Below are 25469 nucleotides of genomic sequence, written 5' to 3'. Positions count from 1 at the left end.
GTTATGGCCAATGTGTGGTTAATTCCTTACAGGAAGTCAAAGAGAAGGGGACCAACATTATTTAAGGACATTAACTAAGGCCTGCACTGCAGTGGATATTTAATCATATCATGCAGGCTTCACAAGACACTTATCAGTGTGGAAACAGGCTGACTGGGGTTAAAGTATGTCAACTGTTGCTACACACAGCCTGGTAAGGGCAGAACCAGAATTACAATCTGACTGACCTCAAAACCCAGTCATTTTCTGGACACCACATAGCTGTTCTATGTTGCCATCTTTTAGTCCAATGGAACGTATTAGAAATGCAAATTATCAGGCCCCACCCAGATCTTTTGAATAGGAGGGAGGGGCAGAGGTGACAATCTCTTTTCACCAACCATCCTGGTGATTTCTGATACATTTTCAAGTTTGAGAACCCTTGTTTAGCAGAAGGGACAGAGTAACAACCACTTATTTTCTTTAAAAAGACTTCTTGGTTTTTGGTTTTGTTTTCTGAGTAGAAAAGTAATTATATAATCATCAAAGACAGTATGAAGAATAGAAGTCAACTCACTCTATTTAAAGTCAACAACTTTAAAATCAGATATTTACCACTGACTTTTTTTTTTTGCATTCGCTGTTTTTATAAAGCTCAAATTTTCAAGAATCTCTCAATATTTTCCAGTCCAATGCTCTACTGTAGATCTAAGACCATTTTCTCCCTTCAGTTGCCCTGTAAATCTTTCAACTATGCCTTCTGCTGTCCTGCTACTTACTGTTACTACAGCACTTTAGATGTACGTTTGGCCCCCTATATCTGAGGCTTGCACACTGGAGGATTAAACCAAGCACAGATGGAAAATATTCAGAAAAGAAAATTATAGAAAGTTCCAGAAAGCAAAACTTGAATGTACCTTGGCCAGCAGCTATTTACATAGTATTCACATGGTATTAGGTATTTTAAGTAATTTAGAGATGATCTAAAGTATATGGGAAAGACTAGAGATCTCTTCAAGAAAACTAGATATACCAAGGGAACATTTCATGCAAAGATGGGCTCAATAAAGGACAGAAATGGTATGGACCTAACAGAAGCATAAGATATTAAGAAGAGGTGGTAAGAATACAGAGAAGAACTGTACAAAAAAGGTCTTCATGACAGATAATCACGATGGTGTGATCACTCACACTCAGCTAGAGCCAGACATCCTGGAATGTAAAGTCGAGTGGGCCTTAGGAAGCATCACTCTGAACAAAGCTAGTGGAGGTGATGGAATTCCAGTTGAGCTATTTCAAATCCTAAAAGATGATGCTGTGAAAGTGCTGCACTCAATATGTCAACAAATTTGGAAAATTCAGCAGTGGCCACAGGACTGGAAAAGGTCAGTTTCCATTCCAGTCCCAAAGACAGGCAATGCCAAAGAATGCTCAAGCTACTGCACAATTGCACTCATCTCACACGCTGGTAAAGTAATGCTCAAAATTCTCCAAACCAGGCTTCAGCAATACGTGAACCATGAACTTCCAGATGTTCAAGCTGGTTTTAGAAAACGCAGAGGAACCAGAGATCAAATTGCCAACATCTGTTGGATTATCGAAAAAGCAAGAGAGTTCCAGAAAAACATCTATTTCTGCTTTACTGATTATGTCAAAGCCTTTGAGTGTGTGGATCACAACAGACTGTGGAAAATTCTGAAAGAGATAGGAATACCACACCACCTGACCTGCCTCTTGAGAAACCTGTATGCAGGTCAGGAAGCAACAGTTAGAACTGGACATGGAACAACAGACTGGTTCCAAATAGGAAAAGGAGTAGGTCAAGGCTGTATATTGTCACCCTGCTTATTTAACTTATATGCAGAGTACATCATGAGAAATGCTGGGCTGGAAGAAGCACAAGCTGGAATCAAGATTGCCTGGAGAAATATCAATAACATCAGATATGCAGATGACACCACCCTTATGGCAGAAAGTGAAGAAGAACTAAAGAGCCTCTTGATGAAAGTGAAAGAGGAGAGTGAAAAAGTCGGCTTAAAGCTCAACATTCAGAAAACTAAGATCATGGCGTCCAGTCCCATCACTTCATGGCAAATAGATGGGGAAACAGTGGAAACAGTGGCTGACTTTATTTTTCTGGGCTCCAAAATCACTGCGGGTAGTGATTGCAGCCATGAAATTAAAAGACGCTTGCTCTTTGGAAGGAAAGTTATGACCAACCTAGATAGCATATTAAAAAGCAGAGACATTGCTTTGTCAACAAAGGTCTGTCTAGTCAAGGCTATGGTTTTTCCAGTGGTCATGTATGGATGTGAGAGTTGGACTGTGGAGAAAGCTGAGTGCAGAAGAACTGATGCTTTTGAACAGTGGTGTTGGAGAAGACTCTTGAGAGTCCCTTGGACTGCAAGGAGATCCAACCAGTCTATCCTAAAGGAGATCAGTCCTGGGTGTTCATTGGAAGGACTGATGTGGAAGCTGAAACTCCAATACTTTGGCTACCTGATGTGAAGAACTGACTCATTTGAAAAGACCCTGATGCTGGGAAAGATTGAGGGCAGGAGGAGAAGGGGATGACAGAGGATGAGATGGTTGGATGGCATCACCGACTCTATGGACATGGGTTTGGATAGACTCCGGGAGTTGGTGATGGACATGGAGGCTCGGCGTGCTGCAGTTCATGGGGTCGCAAAGAGTCTGACACAACTGAGCGACTGAACTAAACTGAAGTATTTGGAAGGATATACATAGGTTATGTGCAAATACTGTGACATTTCATATAAGGCACTTGAACATTGGCAGATTTTTGGTATCTGAGAGGGTTCCTGGAACCCACCCACCTCGGATTCTGAGGGATGACTATACCTCCATTTATAGCCCATATCAATTTGTACTGTCATTATTGGTTTACATTCATCTTTCTTTCCTTAGCAACTGACTCCCACACATATATAGTGAAGTGAAGTGAATTGAAAGTTGTTCAGTCATGCCCAACTCTTTGCGACCCAATGAACTGTACAGTCCATGGAATCCTCCAGGCCAGAATACTGGAGTGGGTAGCCTTTCTCTTCTCCAGGGGATCTTCCCAACCCAGGGATTGAACCCAGGTCTCCCACATTGCAGGCAGATTATTTACTGTCTGAGCCACTAGGGAAGCCCTGGTGATACATAGCGAGTGCTCAGTAAATACTTTGAACAAATGATTCATAATTTAGTGAAAAATAAAATAAATTAGCTGAAACATATTCAATCCTTGTTATTAGATTGATGATTCCTAACTAGATTGAACTCTAATAGTCTGATTAACCATAGAAATGTTCTCTTAGCAGAATTCCTTCATCATAGATGTTGTTAGTCTGAAAGTCCAAGTTTGATACCAGTGAATCTCAAGGGATTATAAGTATATATTAATATATAATATATTAATAAAATATAAGAGTCCTCTTGGATAGCATGAAAAGCAGCTGAAACAATGTTCTAGGTCTCTTATATTTCCCCTTCTCCTGCAGTTCATTTTCATGTCATTAATTAAACATCAGTTTATCTTGAAATTCTCATCCTTCTCCAGCAACTACCATTTTTCTGTACCTCTTTTCAGCAAAATACTTCAATGCAATTGTCTATTCTTGCTGTCTCTACCAATTCTCCACATTACTATGTCCAATAGATAGCTCTCAGTCCTCATCTTCTGTTAAAACTCAATTTATTTAAACAAGGAGAAAATAGTTCACTCTTTCTCTCACCTACCCCTCCCATCTTTGGAAATCATCAATCCGTCCTGTGCATCTAAGAGATATATACATATATGTGTAGCAAAGATCACACAGTATTTGTCTTTCTCTGTCTGACTTACTTCACTTAGCATAACGCCCTTGAGGTCCATTCACATTGTGACATGTGGCAAGATATCCTTCTTTTTATGGTTGATTAATATTCCATTGTGTATATATACCATAATTTTCAGTTCATCCATCAGTGAACACAGGTTGTCTACATAGCTTGGCTATTATAAATAATGCTGCAATGAACAAGGAGGTGCATATGTATTTTTGAATTAGTGTTTCTATTATTTTCTACAGATTAAATACCAGAAAGTGGAATTGCTGGATCATATGGTAGTTCTAATTTTAATTTTTTTGAGGAAACGTCATATTGCTTTCCATAGTGGCTATCTATTACATTTTGATAGGTTGGGATGGTAATCATTGTTTTCATTGTCATCGTTTAAGTAGTTGCTGTTTAGTCCCTAAATTGTGTTCAACGGTTTTGTAACCCCATGGACTGTGTAGCCCACCAGGCTCCTCTGTCCATGGGATTATTTAAGTCACTGTTGTTGTTGTTTAGTCACTTGGTCGTGTCCGACTCTTTATGATCTCATGGATTGCAGCACGCCAGGTTTCCCTGTCTTTCACCACCTCTCAGAGCTTGCTCAAACTCATGTCCAACGAGCTGGTGATGCCCTCAACCATCCCATCCTCTGTTGTCCCCTTCTCCTCCTGCCTTCAATCTTTCCCAACATCAGGGTCTTTTCTAATGAGTCGGCTCCTTGCATCAGGTTGCCGAAGTATTTGAGCTTCAGCTTCAGCATCAGTCCTTCCAAAGTATATTCAGGGTTGATTTCCTTTAGGATTGACTGATTTGATCTCCTTGTAGTCCAAGGGACTCTCAAGAGTCTTCTCCAAAGTCAGTGAAGACTTTTTCAAAGACGTTCTTTGATAAAAACTCTCCTTGACCAGACTTGAGTCAGTGCCTTGGAGTCCTTTTTTTTAACTAGACTTTGATCTTGGGCTCTGTCTTTGACCCAACTAGTCCAGGTTTAGCAAAAATTCTGCTGAGTCAGTTTAGTGAAAATCCCTCAGCCTTGATATTTACTCTGGATATCTGGTCAAATTCCTTATCCTTCACTCTTAACATCTTATCACCTTAAGCTGCCTTAGGGCAAGAATCCTATTGAGTCTGATCAGCAAGAATCCCCCTAGCCTTGATGTTTCCTCTTAGTAATTTTCCATCCACTGATCCCCACCTGCTCCTTGACTATAAACCTACACTTATCCTGGTTGGTTTGGATTTGAGCTTAGTCTCTCTCCCCTACCACCAAATCTTAATTGCAGTAGTTCCTCTTGAATAAGTCTTCCTTACTGTCTTTGACAAGTGTCATGAAAATTTTTTCTTTAATGTTACATTCACTCATTTATTCATTTGTTGTTTTATTAAGCACCTATTTCTTGCCAAAACTATGCTAGGAACTGGAAATATAATGACAAATAGGTTGACATATTCTGTTCCTTACAGAATTTATAGCCTAAAACTTATTGGTTATGTATATTTCATTTTAAAAATATGTTGTTAATTTTTCTGTTGGGGCATTCATTTTTAAGAACTGGTTGAAAACGCTCTTTTATTTATTCATTTGGTATGTACTGAACTCCTCTCATATACTAGGCACTGTTCTAGGCATAGGCAATATGATGTGGAACAAGATAAACAAATTTTCTGCTTGTAAAAGAGCCTACCTTAGGATCAGGGTAAGGAAAACACAGTAAGTAAGCAAAGTCAAGAAAAATGTTGGATAATGATAAATACCATAAAATGATTAGAGAGATGTGTGATAGAAATTGTCTGAGTGACTAGATTAGATGTGCAGCTGTTTATATATTATGTTCATTAAACCTGTTGTCACGTACATAGAAAACACTTTCCCCCACTTTGATCTTAGGCTTTTAGAATTTTTGATGAAGGGTTATTTTAAATTTTTTTTTCTAGGTAAAATAATACATGATCATTTTGTAAAATCTAGAAAAAGAAAAGCAGAAGGAAGAAGAAGAATAAAAATAATTAATCTCATTATTCAGAGGGCTTCCCTCTGAGTGGCTCACATGGTAAGGAATCTGTCTGTAATGAGAAGACACGGGTTTGACCCCTGGGTCAGGAAGATCCCCTGAAGAAGGGAATGGCCATCCACTCCAGTATTCTTGCTTAGAGAATTCCATGGACAGAGGAGCCCGGCGGGCTACAGTCTGTGATTTCACCCTGCCTGTATATTTTGCCTTCTATCCTTCTTGGTCTGATCCCACGCTCTCCACCTCTTAACTCCACTCATAAGTCAACTCTACAGCAGTTAGATGGATATTCTCCCTGTCATTTTCAGTACGCATGTATATAACCTATGGATATGTGTGTGACTAGTTTTAGTTGATAGAGAAAATACTTCATTAAAATCAACTTTTTCCACTATATAGAAAGACCTCTGAGGTCTGCCAGGCATTGAGGATTCTATAAAATGATAAGCAAAAACAGGCATGAGACCTGCATATTTTCTACTTGTATTTATATTCCATTTTTCTTTTGGCTACTCCTTGGTTTATTTTATGTTATATTTATTTATTTACTTAATTTTGATGTTTCTAATTATTTAGACAAATAGTTGGTATATTTGCTTTTTCTTTCTTGTTTCAAAATACAACTATTTAAAGCTAAAAGCTTTGATTTCAATAAATAGAGCTTTCATGTGTCACAGAAGTTTTAATTTTTCTCTAATCTTTATTTAAGATCTAAATACTCTAATTACATTTTACAATTTTTGGTCCCTCTTTATCCCAAGGGTTATTTAAAGTCATGTTCAGTTTTTCTCTTATTTTGTGTTTAAGAGCTTAGAATAATATAAATAACAATAAGAGTATAAGCTCTGGAGTCAAACTTCTGGATTTGAATCTCAGCCCTGTCATTTACTAACTGTATAAGTCAAGGTTCAATTAGAAAAGCAGAAACCACGCTAAGTATTTCAAAAAGGAGATATTAAATATAGGCAATTGCTTACACAGGTGTTGGACTACTAAAAGGGAAAAAAAACAAAAAAGAGGCTAAGGTAACCAGAGATTCCTAATTCCAGGAAAAAGCTTTCACCTTATGTTAGTTGTTACTATTATGAAATTATTGTCTTTCAGTAATAGATTTCCCCATTTGAATTATTTTGAAACCACAATTTTAAAATATATTGATAAAATTTTTCACTTTATTTAAATACCACCAAAGTATTCTTTTATAACATAATCTTTGAGGGTTTTTTTGAGTCATGTCTCAGCTGGAAATATAAGAATGATATGCTTTTAAAGGTTATCTTTAAATGATATGCTTTTAAAAGTTATCTGTGAATGTCTTTTTGTTTCTTTTAAAAATGAAAGAGAAAAAAAAATGAAAGAGAAGATGCACCGGTTTGCCATGGAATTCCTGGATACAATTTTTTTCCTCAAATCTTTAGAAATTTCTCCATTGTCCTCTAATTTCTTTGTTGAGGAAGAGTCTAAAACCGTCCCCACTTTTGTCTCTTTGCAATAAGTTTTAGTGTAGGAATCTTTATCCTTAAAATTTTAAATTCACAAGGATAGGTCTATGTAATACATGCATTCATGTTAAGTCGCTCAGTTGTGTCCAACTCTTTGAGACCCTATGGACTGTAGCCCGCCAGGCTTTTCTGTCCATGGTATTCTCCCGGCAAGAATACTGGAGTGGGTAACCATTCCCTTCTTCAGGGGTTCTTCCTGACCCAGGGGTCAAACCAGTGTCTCCTGCATTGCAGGCAGATTCTTTACTGCTGAGCCACTGGGGAAACCTTATCTACGTAATAATTTATTTTAAATATGCTTGCAGATTCAGGTATTTCTTTACCTCATGGAAGTTTGCTTCTATTATGTGTTAAATTATAATTTTTTATTATTTGTTTGAATTTTCTTTTTAAGGTTTCATTTATGTCAAAGTTATATTTGGCATAATTTAAAGAGTCATCAAGTTCTCTCTAGTTTGTTGTGAAAAACAGCAGTCTCCTCCACCTTACTCTATTTCTCCCTTCCAGGAATTAATTATTTTCACTTCTCTTAGCTGATTATTTTGATTGTTAGCTCCATGTGTTTAAACAATATGTCTTTATTGCTACTTCTAGACTTTTTACTCTTTGTCCTAATCTATTGATTTCCCACTGTGGTACAGAAAGAACTTTGCTTTCTTTTTTCCTCCAGCATCCTCCAAGTTTAATTACCCTTCCCACGTCCATCTTCCAGTATAACTATATCATAATTTTGATTAGATTAATAGTGTTTACGTTATTATTAATAAGTAAACACCATTCACAGGGTGCTTCCCTGGTGGCTCAGACGGTGAAAAGTCTGCCCACAATGCAGGAGACTCAGGTTCGTTCCTGGGGTCAGGAAGGTCCCCTGCAGAAGGAAATGGCAACCCACTCCAGTATTCTTGCCTGGGTAATCCCATGAACAGAGGAGCCTGGCAGGCCACAATCCATGGGGTTGCGAAGAGTTGGACAGGACAGAGTAACTAACACTTTCAAACACTATTCACAGATGAGCTATATGATATGATTATTTCTTTTCTCACATAACCTTTTGGTTTTCCTAGCATTAATAATTGTATTCTTTTTTTCATTTCCTTAGCTTTTCCTTCTTACTAATTCAAATTCTTAACCAACTGTCAAGATGTTTATTCACATTAGGTTTTCTATCAATTTTGTCTTCTTTCTAGGAACCTTCTGATTTACTTCAATTTGGCTTAGGTGCCATCCTATGATCTCCTTTCACCATCATCTTAGGAATTCCCTCTGCCTTTCTCCTATATTTGAGCCTTTCTTTTCTCTATCCCATGTCCTCTTCCTGGTTTATCCTCTCATTTTGATGGAGTGTACCTCCAGTACCTTCTCCAGAACAATGCACACAGGTAAATTTTTGGAAAATTACTATGCCTGACTTGTTTTTATTCTACTCTGACACTTGACTGATTATTTGACTACTATGAAATTCTAAGATAGACATTTTTTTTCCTAGAAATTTTAAGATATTGCTCTGTTATCCTCTAGCTTCCAGGTTTGTACTTGGGCAGTATAAAACCTTTCTGATTCTTTGTAAGTGAATCAGCCTCTCTCTCTTTCCTTACAGGATATTCTATTTGACCTTAGTAATATTCTGAAAATATACATCATTCAGTTCTGGAAATTTTTCTTAAATTATTTCATTGGTGATTTTATCACTCTGTTTTCTCCTCCTAAATTTGCTCTTCTATTTTCCATCTCTCTATGTTAATTTTTTTTTTTTTTTTCTTTTCTCTCTTTCTCTTTTTGGGTTGAGTTTACTTTCTGGAGTATTTTCTCATCACTTGCTTTCAATTATTTCACTAAATATTTGTTTATCATATTTTAAATTTTAAGAGCTCTTTTTTTGTTCTTTACACATTTTAGTATAATCCTGTTCTTATTTCATAGACATAATATCTCCTCAAATAGTAATGATTTTTTAAAAGTTTTCTTTTCCGTATATATTCTGCTTCCTCAAGTTGTCTTTTACTATTTATTTGATTGACTTGATCTCTTTATCTAATATTAAATATCTAGAGTCCATTTCTTTAAAACTAGGCTGATCAGATTTTCTCAGAGAAGACACTTCTAATATCCTGCCTGGTGGGTGAAGACCTGGTCACCTGTGTTGGAGGATCCAGTTGGGGAAGAGACCTAAAGGAGCCAGTGTGCACCAAATAACCGTCCCCTAATCTTCTCAGCTTCAGGGCTGTACTTTGGGTTTCCACTTTGCTGTGTATTTTCCAGAGAAGATACCCTCTGTTTTACCCTTTTCAGACATAAACCTCCAGTCTTTTTCCAGAGCTGGAGGGGACAGTCACCTGGTCACTCAGTGTGGGGGAGAGAATCAAATTACTTCTTTAGGGTATTTTATGGGTTGTTGGGAGAAGCTAATGGACACCTAGCCAGATGCCTTCTTAAACTGGGACTCGGTGTTTTCATTTTGAAAACCTGTTGTATTCACTGAAATGGACACATTAAAGAATTGAACTAAGATGTACTTGTTATAATTGACAAGTACATAATTGACTGAGGTTCCTGAAGTAGTTAAGGGGAGCAGTATGAGAGTCCCTGTCCCATCCTTATTGAGTCACTTACTCTTTTTTTTAAATTGTGAATATTTTATTTAGTCATTTTTGTTTACAACTGAAAGTCTGGGCATTCAAAATTAACATCCTTGCCCATGAGCTTCTTATAGACACCAGAAAATGTTTCAACTTTGTGTTTCACATTGTCTGCTGTGCTTCATCCAAATGAGCCTTTAGAAGCTGGCTGCTGTCCAGTTTGACTTGGATTATCTTGCCCACAATCTCACTTGGGAAAAACCAAGTCATCCAGGATCCCATTGTGCCCAGCTGTCAAAGCGAAGCCCCTGAGATATTTTTGTTTATTTTTTTGTACAGCTTTTTTGAGTTGGCTTAGGTAGAATTCTCCTCTGGATACTAAAGACAACATGCTTCCCCCTGAACTTTTTCTCCAGTTCACATACTAACTGGACTTGGGTTTTCTGAAAAGATTTCAGTTGAGGAATGGGAACAAAGATTGCAATAGCTTTCTGACCACCACCAACTTCATCTTCTTGGCTCCTGTTGTATTCAGCTTCCTTAGTGGAGCTCTGAGTTCCAAGTTGATCTCAAACTCCTGGAGAGCCTGGGAGGTGCCAGATTCCAGCTCCTGCTTCTTGCCATCAGGCGTCACAGTCTTAGTGCTCAGAACTGAAAGAAAGTGAAAGTGAAGTCGTTCAGTTGTGTCTGACTCTGTGACTCCTTGGATGGTAGCCCACCAGGTTTCTCCGTCCATGGGGTTTTCCAGGCAAGAGTGTGTTGCCATTTCCTTCTCCAGGGGATCTTCCCCAACCAGGGATCGAACCCAGGTCTCCCACATTGCAGGCATACGCTTTACCCTCTGAGTCACCAGGGAAGCTCAGAACTGAACATAGCCTAATCCTTTCTAAGGAGGCCAACACTCATTTGCCTGGCCAACACCTGGCCTGAAAAGAGCATGGCATGGTTTGTTTTGTTTATTTGTTTTGGTTTTGCTGGGTCTTCATTGCTGCTTGGGCTTTTCTCTAGTTGTAGATAGTGGAAGCTACTATTTGTTTCGGTGCACAGGCTTCTGTGACTTCTCTTGTTGCAAAGCACAGGCTCTAGGCTCTAAGCACGTGGGCTTCAGTAGTTGCAGCATTCAGGCTCAGTTGTTGAGATGTATCCTTGAGATCTTTTTGCCATCAGTCCATAACCTCTTAGTTGGATGTTTACTTTAGGTATGTGATCTGTGTCTAGGGAACAACAGGAAGCTATATCTCATTCACACAGGCATTAACTCTAGGACTCTGGTCTCAGAACTTCAGCTCTGATTGCCTGAGCAAACACTCAAACACTCACAGTTAGGATGCCCTCCTAGAAGTCTTATTCTGAATCTTTAGAATTATGATGCTTAGAGTGTGTGTTCTGTAGATGAATACCAGTCCATTGACTGGCCCATGGTGAGATAAGTACAGATATTAAGAATAAAAATTTATACTATATAAATTACATATAATTTACAGAATATTTGAAACACTTTGGAAATGAAAAGGGGGATATGATTCTGCACCTCCAGTTCTAGTGTGTGGGGTTTTTCCACTCACCATCTATTCACTGACACTAGTTAGGTGTCCTACAATTTTACTCAATTTTACTCTGACACTGTCTCCTTGGAGATAGCATCAGATCCCACAGGTTAAGGACTCAGTCCTACAAGACTGAAACCCCTGTTTCAGATGCCAATCACAAGTTCAGGTTGTCACATGTGCTTCTGACTGACTGACTGTGAATCAAAGGTTTAAGTGACCCACTCCTTGGGTTCCATTAATTTGCTAGAGCAGATCATAGAACTCAGAGAAACATTTTGCTTATTAGCTTATAAGTTTATTATAAAAGAATATAACTCAGAAACAGTCAGATGAAAGAGACACATAGGGCAAAATATGTGGGAAGGGGCTCAGAGCATCCTTGCCCTCTCTTAGAGCATCTACTCTCACATCATTGTCTTACAGCTGGGTGTTCACTAATTTAGAACCCCAAGTTTTGAGTTTTTATTGAGGCTTCATTACATAGGCATGATTGATCGAATCATTGGCCATTGGCAATCATTCAACTCGCAACCTCCATCCCTGATCTCCTCCCAAGAAGTGGGTGGGGAAGGGGACAGGGTGACTGAAATTTCCAATCCTCCAATCACACAATTGTTTCCTCTGACAACCAGCCTTCATCCTTAGGAATTTTCCAAAAGTCACTTCATTAATATAAACTCAGATATGGTTGAAAGGGATTTATTGTGATTATCAAGACACTTCTATTGCTCTTATCTTTTAGGAAATTCCAATGGTTTTAGGAGTTGTATGCCAGAAGCAGGGATGCAGACCAAGTATATATTTCTTATTATAAATCACAGCATCATAAGGGACTACTAATAATTATGCCAGGACAACAGATATTACCTGGACTGTCAAGCAAACAGAAACATATGGTCACCTTCTCCATAGATTTCACTTGTGATAGAGCCCTGTGGTACGCCTTTCAAATGACCTCCTGAACGTCTCTCTTCCTGAGTGTAATATACCTTAATTTTCAAATTCCAGGCCTCATGCCCCTGATAAGATAGCCCAGCAATTACAGTTTTTCCCACCACTTCCTAAACCATTCTTGGAAACTGGCTTATAATTGGACATGCTGTCTTGTCTACTTGCCCCATTCTCAGACTTCCTTCCAGTGACTGTCTTCCCCCAAGAGGGTATTTCTGAGAGCAGGCTTCAGTCTTCAGCTGTACTGCAATGAGGAGTCATAAAATATGATTCATGGTCATGATTATTAAATAAACTACTGAGTGCAGCCATAGCTTCAATTCATTAGAAACTTCAGAGTTTAAGTGCTTCTTGGCAAATATTTCCTAAATAGTCCTGGTAGATTTAACAAGAAGTCAGAGATTAGACAATGGGAAAAATCAACAGTTTTTCAGCCAACCCTCTGCTAGGAGCATCTGTGAAATATCATGCATTTCTTGGGAATTAGTATAGTAGTCTTCAAATGTTTTCACTAACATAATCACTAAGTTCATTTTTAAAAACCCTATATTCCTTCATACATTTTAAAGCTGACATATAAGAGTTTTCATCACAAGTCCAAATAATTACAAAAGATATAATTTATGCCATCTCATAAATACTGTCATTTAAAAGTGAAACTATTCCATCACTCCTTTTAATGTATAGAATGGAGACAAACTACTATATATTTAATAGAATATAAATACTCGCCATCATCCATTTAAAAATACTCTAACTTCTTCTCCAACAACTAAGAATTTCACAACTATTCTTTTTTCTTCTAGAATGCTTATTTCTAATTCCCCCACAGAAGTTTATCCTATAGTAATAAATACTTGTTTTTTTTTTTCATCGATTGAATCATTTTATTTCTTCACACTAAAAGCTAATTAATTTTTAGTTTTTAATGTCTTATAAGTATAAATTTCTAAGTGTTTAAAAAATTTCTTCTGGTTGACAATTATTAGCTTTATACAACTAATTAAAACAATATAAATGTAACACAAAATTGGATAAATTGACAAAAAGTAAAAATATATTGGGAATGCTTTTTTTTAAATTTATTGATCTTTAAGGCAGGGAATGCATTTTTAATTGATGTATAATTGATTTACAATGTTGTGTTAGTTTCAGGTAAATAGCAAAGTGATTCACCATATATTTTATATATATATAATACATGTGTGTGTTATACAGTTGTTCTTTATTATTTATTTTACATATAGCAGTTTATATCTATTAACCCCAAACTTCTGATTTATCCTTTCCCCCCACCTTTCTCCTTTAGTAACCTAAGATTGTTTTCTAGGTCTGAATATGTTTCTAGTTTGTAATTAAGTTCATTTGTATACTTTTTTTTTAAGATTCCACATATAAGTGATATTGTATGATACTTGTCTTTCTCTGACTTTCTTCACTTGGTATGATAATCTCTAGGTACAACCATGTTTCTGTAAATGGCATGATTTCATTCTTTTTTATGGCTGAGTAATATTCCACTGGGGCTTCCCAGGTGGATCAGTGATAAATAATCCTCCTGCCAAGCAGGAGACATGGGTTCCGTCACTGGGTCAGGAAGATCCCCTGGAGAAGGATGTGGCAATCACCTCTAGTATTCCTGCCTAGGAAACCCCATGGACAGAGGAGCTTGGTGGGCTACAGTCCCTCAGGTCGCAAAGAGTCAGACATGACTTAGCGACTAAACAACAACAATATTCCATTGTTTGTGTGTGTATGTACATATGTATCACATCTTCTTTATCCATTCATCCACAGATGGACACTTAGGTTGCTTCCAAGTCTTGGCTATTATAAATAGTGTTGCTATGAATATCAGGGTACATGTATCTTTTTGAATTATAGTGTTTAATCTTTTCTGAGTATATGCCCAGGAGTGTGATTGCTGGATCATATGGGAACTCTATTTTTAGTGTTTTAAAGAACCGCCATACTGTTCCAATTAGTGGTTGCACCAATTTACAGGAAATGCATTTCTTTACAAGATGAATAGGGCTTTTAAATTTTTAGTTCATTAATCCCATCAATTCTATGTCTAGTTTTTATTTTTATAGATGTAAACACTGGGAAAACTTGTTCAGTACATACCCAGATGGGACTTGAAGTTTCCTTCAGCAGGACCACTTATTTCCTTGCATGCCTGAAATATGCTGCTGCTCCTGCTGCTAAGTTGCTTCAGTCGTGTCCGACTCTGTGCGACCCCATAGACGGCAGCCCACCAGGCTCCCCCGTCCCTGGGATTCTCCAGGCAAGAACACTGGAGTGGATGCCTGAAATATAAGCCCCTTCAAAAATGGTATGGGATCTAGTTTCAAAAATTACTTTGAATGATATATCAACTTTAACTTGATTCATCTTTTAAAAATCTATCAAAAGCAAAAAAAAAAAGAAAACTACTGCTCGCAGAAATTTTTATGCAGTCATTGGAGCCATTCACATCCTTGGTTACTGGGAAATACATAAAAAAGGTTCTAGCAAGGTTTAGTGGGGCTTCCCAGGTGGCGCTAGCCGTAAAGAATATGCCTGCTGATCCTGAAGATGCAGGAGTCACAGGTTTGATCCTGGGTTGGAAGGATCCCCTAGCACAGGAAATGACACCTCACTTCGGTATTTTTCCCTGGAAATTTTTAAGGGCAGAAGAGGCTGGTGGGCTACAGTCCACAGGGCCACAAAGAGTCCGACAGACTGAGTGACTGAGCACACACACACACACACAAATATTTAACACACGACTGCTATTCTTTCCCTTACAGCCACCTAGTTTAACCCAATATTTTCAAGACAGGTTGAAAAAATAGAAATAATGTTAATTTCAAAGCACTCTTTCCAATATTTCTTAATAAAATTCTATTTTCATAATCTGATTTAAATATACTTTTTTTAAATTTTTTTTTAAAATATACTTTTGCAAAAACTATGGAGATAGATTTTACTTGTTTAATTTGTAAATTCATTTAACTTGAGTACTTCTTGTAAACTAAATAGTAAACTCACTCCTCTTGGTCAAAGCAACCACGTAAATCACACTTACTTTGTGAGAAAAGTCTGACTTCTTTTCTCCCCCTTAACTTTATTTACAATACATATACAGTGTGTGTTTATATGTTTCAAGAAAGATTACAAAGCATTTGGAGGTAAATTATAGATAGTATCTGGCAACATTACTGAAAACAATTGAGATTAAAATACTATAGATCTAATATAGTTGGCCTTTTCCCTTTTTATTTTATAAAACAAGATGAAAAGAATATACTATTTCTTTATTATTTATTTTGGAATAATGAGCTAGCATGTGTAGCTGAAGTTACAAGAAAATTATTTATTAAACAAGGAGCATGAAAAAAAGCATTGCATGCTTTTTGCTAAATATGTGTGGCAGATATCAATGCTTGGCTTCTCATGTTAAGAATCATGTATATAAATCAGAAATAGCCCTGATAATGCTTTAGTTATTATGGTCAAACTTTCCTTGTGTATCTAATAAAAAAGAAAGGTACTGCTAAAACTAATTGGCCTGGCAGCTGACATCTACTCTTAGTTTTTGCTTTTATTCAGTTTTAGAAAATATTAAATAATTAGATGAAATAAGAGAAAGATTGACTATAGCTGCTTTATAAGATAGATTTTAACATATTGATTCACACTGAATTTTAAACAAATTAAAATCTTCATCTAAAATCATATGTCGTAGTCCCAGAAAACAGACAAATTCTGTTGGAGTTGTACTGCTTATTCAGTTTGAACATACTTTCCTTTCCAGCTAAGATATTCTAAGGATGACTATTAAGAGTTTCCTAAAGGAAGTGCTTGTATTTTAAAAAGCTGCTTATAGACTTCAATATTTTTCACCAATGCTTTCTTTGCTTTCCCCTCATGGGATTCCTCTTAAAAAATGATGTAACCTATGTTCAGTTCAGTTCAGTTCAGTAGCTCAGTCCTGTCCGACTCTTTGCGACCCCATGAACCTCAGCATGCCAGGCCTCCCTGTCCATCACCAACTGCTGGAGTTTACCCAAACCCATGCCCATCGAGCCGGTGATGCCATCCAGCCATCTCATCCTCTGTCGTCCCCTTCTCCTCCTGCCCCCAATCCCTCCCAGCATCAGGGTCTTTTCCAATGAGTCAGCTCTTCTCATCAGGTGGCCAAAGTATTGGAGTTTCAGCTTCAGCATCAGTCCATCTAATGAACACCCAGGACTGATCTCCTTTAGGATGGACTGGTTGGATCTCCTTGCTGATACTGTGTTACTCAATTATAAAAAAGAATGCATTTGGGTCAGTCCTAATAAGGTGGATGAACCTAGAGCCTATTATACAGAGTGAAGTAAGTCAGAAACAGAAAGACAAATATTGTATATTAATGCATGCATATGGAATCTAGAAAGGTGGTACTGATGATCTTATTTGCGGGGCAGCAATGGACACACAGACATAGAGAACAGACTTGAGGACACAGTGGAGGAAGGAGAGGGTGGGATGAATTGAGAGAATAGCATGGAAACATATATATTACATATGTAAAATAGATAGCAAGTGGGAATTTGCTGTGTGACACAGGGAGCTCAACCTGGTGCTCTGTGACAACCTAGAGAGATGGGATGGAGAGGGGGATAGGAGGGGCCTTCAGGAGGAAGGGGACATATGTATACCCGTGGCTGATTCGTGTTGATGCATGGCAGGAACCAACTCAATATTGTAAAGCAATTACCCTCCAATTAAAAAATATTTTTAAAATGATGCATCCTTTGACAATAGTTGAGGAATAGAAGAGGCAAAGTCATTAAATGAAAATTGTCATTCCTCCTCTACATTCACACTGCGTTAGATATATCCCAATGGGAACAAAATATTCCATTTCTAACCCTGAGCTTTACCTTCAACAGAAATAACTATAACATACAAAGCCTTAGAGCATGCATTTGGTGACTACCAACAAAAGTCTGTAAAGCAGTTATTCTTCAATTAAAAAAATAGATAAATTAAAAAAACTAATAAGATGTTTCCCAAATCAGTTGTTTCCCATAGTCCTTTTGTTTGGCTCTCTGGAGGATTTCACACAGTGAGGTAAATGATGACACCTATGCCTTCCATTTGTAAAGTGGGAGAAAGTCTATTGTGAAAGGGCAGGTAGAGAGTCAGCACATACCTTTACCATAGGCAGGTCAATTTTAGGACACAACTCGTATGAAGGAGGAAAAAGTCTTGAATTAATTTTCCTAAAATTGTATGTCCACATTCCCTTTGGCTTACAATTTATGTCTTCTCCTGTTGAATTACTACAGTGAAGATTACTACACTGAAGATTCTTTTGTTGTTGTTGTTGCTAACATTTATTTATTTGGCTGCATGCAGTCCTAATTGCAGCACACAGGATCTTTGCTGCATCATGCAGGATTTTTTGTTGTGGCACATGGACTCTAGCTGTGGCACATGGGCTCCAGAAATTGTGGAGTGCAGGCTCAGTTGCTCCGGGGCATGTGGGATCTTAATTTCCTGGCCAGGGATCAATCCCACACCCCAATCCCATGGACAGAGGAGTCTGACAGTCTACAGTCCATGGGATCACAAAGAATTGGACATAACTGAGCAATTATCAGTTCACTTCTTTTTCTTTTTTTAAATTTATTTTTAGTTGGATGTTAATTGCTTTACAATGTTGTGTTGGTTTCTGCCATACACCAGTGTGAATCAGCCATTAGAATACATGTATCCCCTCCCTCTTGAACCTACCTCCCATCCCCCCCCATCCTACCCCTCTAGGTTATCACAGAGCACCAGGTTGAGCTCCCTATGTTGTATAGCAACTTCCCACTAGCTATCTGTTTTACATATGGTAATGTATATGTTTCAGTGCTACTCTCTCAATTTGTCCCACCCTCTCCTTCCCCTGCTGTGTCCACAGGACTGTTCTGTACATCTACGCCTCTATTCCTGCCCTGCAAATAGGTTCCTCAGTACCATTTTTCTATATTCCACGCATGCATGTGTGCTCAGTTGCTCAGTAGTCCAACTCTTTGCAACCCCATGAACTGTAGCCCTCTAGGCTCCTTTGTCCATGGAATTTTCCAGGCAAGAATACTGGAGTGGATTGCCATTTTCCTCCACCAGCTAATTTCCATATATATGCATTAACATATGATATTTGTTTTTCTCTTTCTGACTTACTTCACTCAGTATACAGGCTCTAGGTTCATCCACTTCAGTTCAACTGACTCAAGCTTGTTCCTGAGTTATATTCCATTGTATATATGTACCACAACTTCTTTATCCATTCATCTGTCAGAGTACATTTAAGTTGCTTCCATGTCCTGGCTATTGCAAAGAGTGCTGCAGTGAACATTGGGGTACATGTGTCTTTTTGAATTATGGTTTTCTCAGGGTATATGCCCAGTAGTGAGGTTTCTGGGTCATATGGTAGTTTTATTCCTTGTTTTTTAAAGAAATGTCCCTACTGTTCTCCATAGTGTCTGTATCAACTTCCATTCCCACCAGCAGTGCAAGAGGGTTCCCTTTTCTCCACACCTTGCAGGCAAATTCTTGACTACTGAATCACTGAGGAAGTCTCTGCATAGTGAACATCACACATTTTCCCCTATCCCTCTGGTCCCTAACTTTCCTGCAGTTACTTATGCTACTAAGACATTTTTCAAAAGTTAAAAAAGTACTAGGTTAAAAAGCAATAGTATTTATAGTGGAACAATTCCCATTACAAATACTTAGAAATGCTGGATAAAATATAGGAAAAAGTCTTTAAAAATATAGGTGAGCTTGAAAGAAAGAAGTGTGCAGATAATAAGAAAGGAAGCAGGTGTTGAAATTTGAGGAAAAAGATTCCAGCGACTATTGCAAATGAGTAGTGGGCGAGTTAGAGGGAACTACCTAAGTTAAGGGACTTGGATTTTAAGGCATATGCAAAAATAGAGGACAGGGTTCAGGACCAGAATAGAGGACATGTCCTGGACCAGGAAAGGAAACCAGAACAGAAATCTCTCTGAGAGGCTGAAACTACCAAAGGGTAGCACCCTCAACGAAAGGATAGTAGAGGGAAATCTGCTCACCAGCACAGAGAGGTAACAAGGAAGTCCATATTCCTTTGCCCATACACTGGTTAAGGAAAAATGTTTTAACTGAAACTCTGAAAACTCAGGCCTGCTTCTCACTGCAGTTTTGACTTTGACTTAACACTACCTTGGAAGTCCAGCAATCCCTAAGTTAAGAAATTAACATAAAATTTGACCCTGGGCCAATGGAAAACCCCAAGGCACTTACAGGAGCAAATGTAACATCCTGAAGGGATGATACTTCACCTAAGGGCACATGAGGTTCTCATGGAATAAAGCCAATCCAGGCAAAATAGAGTTTTTATAATATAAGAGGATAAAACACACAAAAAAGAAATCAAACAGGAGTTCACTCAGGAGACATAAAGCAGAATTAGAGCCCTAAATTTGTGAAATATTAGACTGATAATCTAGAAAAGAATATAAAATGAGTATGCCTAAAATAATTAGATATGAAAGAAATGTTTTTAAACCCCTGCTTGTTGGCATCTGTTAACATTGCACTGGCATAGGTAAGCTATGTGGCCAAACCCATAGTCAGAGGAGGAGGGGAATACAGAGTTACATGGCAAAGGCTGTGAAGACAGTTCTTACTGGAGGGCATTAACAGAACACACAACTGTGTTTATTATTGTTTTGTTGTTGTTTAGTCATGCCTTTGGCCACCTGATGCGAAGAGCCGACTCACCGGAAAAGACCCCGATGCCGGGAAGGACAGAAGGCAGGAGGAGAAGGGGACCCCAGAGGATGAGATGGTTGGATGGCATCACCGACTCAATGGACATGAGTTTGAGCAAGCTCCAGGAGATGATGAAGGACAGGGAGGCCTGGCATTCTGCAACCCTTGGAGTTGCAGAGAGTCAGACATGACTGAGCGACAGAACCACAAGTCGTGTCTCACTCCGCAACCCCATGGACTGTAGCCCACCAGGCTCATCAGTCCATGGGATTCTCCAGGCAAGAATATTGGAGTGGGTAGCCATTTCCTTCTCCAGGGTATCTTGCCAACCCAGGGATGTTTATCTGTTTAATAAACTCCGTATAGTTCATTTCATCTTCAATTGTCATTCCCTCTCTTAAAGTAAAATTTCTTCTATTGTTATTTAAGAAACATATAAGAAACAAATCAGAATAGACAAGCAAAATGAATGTAAAGAAATATGATAATGACCCTCACAGAGACAATCACTCAATGAATAGTCTTCACAATTTTTGCCTCTCTCTACCTGGGTATATGTATGTATGCTCATGTCTAGATTGGTTATGGAATTATTTTTAAATTCTGTAATATAAAAATTAATTTAGAACGGCTATTAGGTCTCAATGAAAAGTCATGTTTCACAGAATGATATGTAAAATTCATCTGCTCATGGAAAATCATTGTCTTCAGGCACAGACTTTTATACTATATGCAACTTTTATCTTTTGAATGAGATGCCTCTTTAGCAATTGAATCTGCTGGTTTTCATGTGGTCACTGATATTACTACATGCCTTGTGGGATGCTAAATTTTATGCTTTACATTTTATGAAGTTATATGTTTATCCTACATTTTCTTGAGAAATTAAAAGTATTGAATTTTTATTAAACACGCACTTTTTTTTTCCTTTGAGCTTATTTTTGTTAAAGATCTTATTGTGCAGTGTTAAAAGTGTTACCAAACAATAGCATAAATAAACAACGGTATATTATCACCGTGCAATGAATGGCAAAACCTCTGTGACAAGCGTGTCCAATCTACTTTCAATACACTCTATTGCAGTACTGTTCAGTCTCTATTTCCTGCACATAATTCACATAATCTAACCTGGAATTTCCCAGGTTTCCTACTGACTGGTGGCCTAGCAGGCCTGGCACTGTTGTGTGGTATGCCAAATAGTCCTCAGGGACTGGCACATCTAACACTTCCCCCACCGCCCCACAAGGTCACACAGAGTTCACTGTCCTGGCCTGATTTTATCAGCAAGTACCCAGCATGTTGTTCTTGAAAGAAAATTCACAGCTACCTTGCCTCCGGAAAGGATTGGGAAAAGAGCTAACCAAATTATTGCTGGTTGTATTTCAATTTTAACCATGAGTTGCAGTGAGAATTCTTTTTGCTGCTGATGCATCACACACACTAGAGATGGCAGAAACTAAAGTGCAAAGTTTGGTGGTGGTGGTTTAATCGCTAAGTCGTGTCTGACTCTTTTGCAGCCCCATTGACTGAAGCCCACAGGCTCCTCTGTCCACGGGATTTCCCAGGCAAGAATACTGGAGTGGGTTGCCATTTCTTTCTCCAGGGATCTTCCCAACCCAGGGATTGAACCCATGTCTCCTGCATTGGCAGTAGGATTCTTTACCACTGAACTACCAGGGAAGCCCCAAAGTACAAACTCATGAGTTTACTGAACTCATTCTAGCATATTGTAATGTAATTATTAATAATAGCATGTGGTTTTAAAAAGTGACAAATTTGAGACAAATGCCAAAATGGATTGCAGTTGGACCACAATAAACCTGAAGATCTGCTGCCCTAATTATAAAGCTGTGATAATTAAGACAAAGTATTGTGGGCAATAATAGACAAATAGACCATTGGAAGAATAGTCCAACTGACCAAAGGATAAAAGGAAACTTGATACATTACTGACCTGTGAGGAAAGAGTATTTCATCTTGGGAAATCTGGTTATTTTTGCGGAAAAAAATAAAAGTGGAGTGGACCTTTACCTTACACCAATCATAAAAATTCAATTCAGAATTAAGTGTGAAGGGCAAATGTATAAAATATTTAGGAAAAAATGAGTAGAAGAGCTTTATGACTTTGAGGTGGGAAAGATTCTTTAAATGAAACACACAAAAAATAAACCTTTAGGAAACAAGATTGATAAGCTTGATGACATTAATATCGATGACTTTTGTTTATAAAAAAATACCAAAAAGAGAGTAAAAAGAGAAGCAATAAACTCAATTAAAATATCTGCAACTCAAGTAACACAAGTTTAGGATCCAGAACATGTAAAGAACTCCTATGAATCAACTAGAGAAATACAACACAATAGAAAAATGCAGAAAAAGACATGACATGACATTTAACAGGACAAAAAATATGAATTTCAATCAGTCCACAAAAAGGCGATTGATCTCATTTATAATCAGGGACATGCAGTATGAAACCATAGTAAGATATTTTTATCACAGCCGTCAGATTGGTACAAAGTTAAAATGTCAGAAACTGTCAAGTGTTGATGAAAATGTGGAGCAGTTAGAACTTTCATTCACTGTTTTTGAGACTGTACATTGTGCAAGTTTGGAGAACAGTTTGGTATTTTCTGTTAAAGATGCACAAAAATAACCACTCAGTGATTCATTCTTATGGGTATACATCCTAGAGAAAATTTTGCACTTGTGACCAGAAACAAGTGGAACATGATCTTAAAGCATTGTTTTTAATAGCAAATAAAATGTTTTGCAGAAACCAACACAATACTATAAAACAATTATCCTTCAATTAAAAATAAATAGATTTTAAAAATCACATTATGAACAAAGTAATTGGAAACTTACAGATTGGAGATAAATTGTGGAATATTCATGAACTGCAGTTACATGGATCAAAATAGTTGACTGTAAAACATATTACTGAGTGAAAAAAATTCTCTAAGAAATAAAGAACAGTTTAATTTCATTTATATAAATATACACATTTCAAAAACTGCAAAATCAAACAATGTTTTTGTGATAATCTACATGTATAGAAATAGTATAAAAGCATGCCAGTGAATGACAACACCACTTTCAAAATAATAGTTACCCTAAAGGACAGAGAGCTTCTCTGGTGGGTCAGACAGTAAAGAATCTGCCTGCAATGCACGAGACCCACATTCGATCCTTAGGTTGGGAAGATCCCCTGGCAAAGGAAATGGATACCCTCTCCAGGATTCTTGCCTGGAAAATCCCTTGGACAGAGGAGCCTGGCAGGTTTCAGTCCATGGAGTCGCAGAGAGTCGGCACAATGAATCGGACACAACTGAGCAACTAACACTTACACTTTCACTTTGAGGGAAGGAAATGGATTGGGGAAGAAATTCATGTTCCAACCATGTTATTACTTTATTTATTTTTAAAAAAATCTGAAACATTAAAAAAAAGACTGAAACATTATGGGAATGTGGGATGAAGCTGCTGGTGGGAACGTGAGATGAAGCTGGTGGTAAATATATGGTACTCAGTATATTATTTTCTTTTTTCTATACGATCAGTTGGCATACATAATAAATCTTTTCAGAGACAAAAAAAAATGTGCATAGGAGAAACGCCCTGATCCCTGCCTTCCTGATGGGAGCTGACTTCTCTACATTTTCCTTCTTTGCTCAGCTGGCCTAGCCTCAATCATGACTGTGGGCGGCAAGGCTTCTGCTGTGGTTCTTCCTCCCTGAAGACTAAAGCACTCATGGAAACAGGAGACTGCACTGAACCTGGCCCACGCCGATGTTCCTTGCTCTGTGTCATCCCTAAGGTTAGCTGGTAGGGCTTTGGGACCAGAGGAGGGGACCCTGGATCCATCCCTTCACACACTCCCCTAGCCAACTTTCTACTATGATTCTCATACTGAGCCTGGCACAAAGAAGGCATCCAAGATGTGTTTGTTGAATCAACCTGAGAAATTGTCAGCACATCAATGAGCTGCTGGTAGGACATGAAAACAGTTACATGGTGATGTGGTATGTGCCAGCATCTGTTGTGTTCCCTAGTTTGGTCAGCACTCTAGCTAACATTCTCTGGGAAGTCTGGCCCATTTGCAGGAAGCTGACAGCAGGTATTCAAAAATTTTAGGATTTGGGCTTAATTTCAGATAAGCAGGATAATCTGGGCTCTGTGCCAATGAGAAACAGATTCTGCAGTCTTTTCCTGCCTTTTCAACATCTCAAGTTCTTATACCATCCACCCATATACAACTTTTCTTTAGAAAGTCATCTGAGAAACTGGCAAAAAGCACCATCTCAGTCTTTTCTATTTTTATTCTGATGTGAAATCAATGGGAACCAACTGTGATAGAAATGGAGGATTATGAATTGATAAGAGCAATCTATTTCCATTTGTTTTTGTTCCTGGGCAAAATAATGAAGGAAAATGTACCTGATGCGTAGAAGTATAATGTACATTTTGTGGGTCAGCCTTTTTTGTTGGGTGTACTCAATTATTTCTGTGAGTTTTTTCAGAGAGGAAAAAATATGCTTTCTACATTTAAATTGGTTGGACTTGGGAAAAATTTTTATGGGAATGATTTTCTAGAAACATTGAGATATAAAATAATATTAGCCCTTTTTCCTCTATTTTATTAATCTGTGAATTTAATATCTATTTTCTGCTATCCTCTTACAAACAAAAACTATGTGTTCTCCAACTTGATAACATTATTGATAATTTTTTTCAAAAGACCACATTGCAAAAATTACACCACTCTAAAAGTAAGCCATTTTTCTTTTCCTACATTCTTACTTTCCAGTCTTATTCTATACAAAAGCATTCTTTTTACATAGTGAATCACAGCATATAGATTTGTATTCTGCTATTTCATTTAGGGTATAACATGACTTCAAAATAAAATGGCACATGAGTCTCATGACTTTATAATCATGCTGATAATATATTATCACATATACACATTCACATAAAATAGACAGGTAAAGTTTTGTATATTTTAAAGTATCTCTATGCATTTTATTGTATGTGAATGTTGTGTGTACACTCTCAGTTTTGTCCTACTCTTTGCAACCCCATGGACTGTAGCCCACCAGGATCCTCTGTTCATTGAATTGTCCAAGCAAGAATATTAGAGTGGGTTGCCATTTCCTCTTCTAGGGGGTGTAAATAAATGTCACCTCCATGTAAGAAACATTTGAACTTTTAAAAAACTTTCTTTCTTTCCTTCTTTATTTTTGACTGCACTGGGTCTTCATTGCTGTGCATGGGCTTTCTCTAGTTGCAGGG

General features: G+C 37.8%; 1 pseudogene; it reads right to left on the bottom strand.

Annotated features, from left to right (window-relative positions):
• Nucleotides 1-9970: 9970 nt before the first annotated feature.
• The window catches only part of LOC122703107, a 79502-nt pseudogene continuing 64003 nt past the window's right edge, over nt 9971-25469 (bottom strand).

The sequence above is a fragment of the Cervus elaphus genome, chromosome 11 (assembly GCF_910594005.1).
Source record: "Cervus elaphus chromosome 11, mCerEla1.1, whole genome shotgun sequence".
NCBI classification, from domain to species: domain Eukaryota; kingdom Metazoa; phylum Chordata; class Mammalia; order Artiodactyla; family Cervidae; genus Cervus; species Cervus elaphus.
The sequence above is the reverse complement of the archived record's forward strand: the minus strand, read 5'-3'. Positions and strand labels throughout refer to the sequence as shown.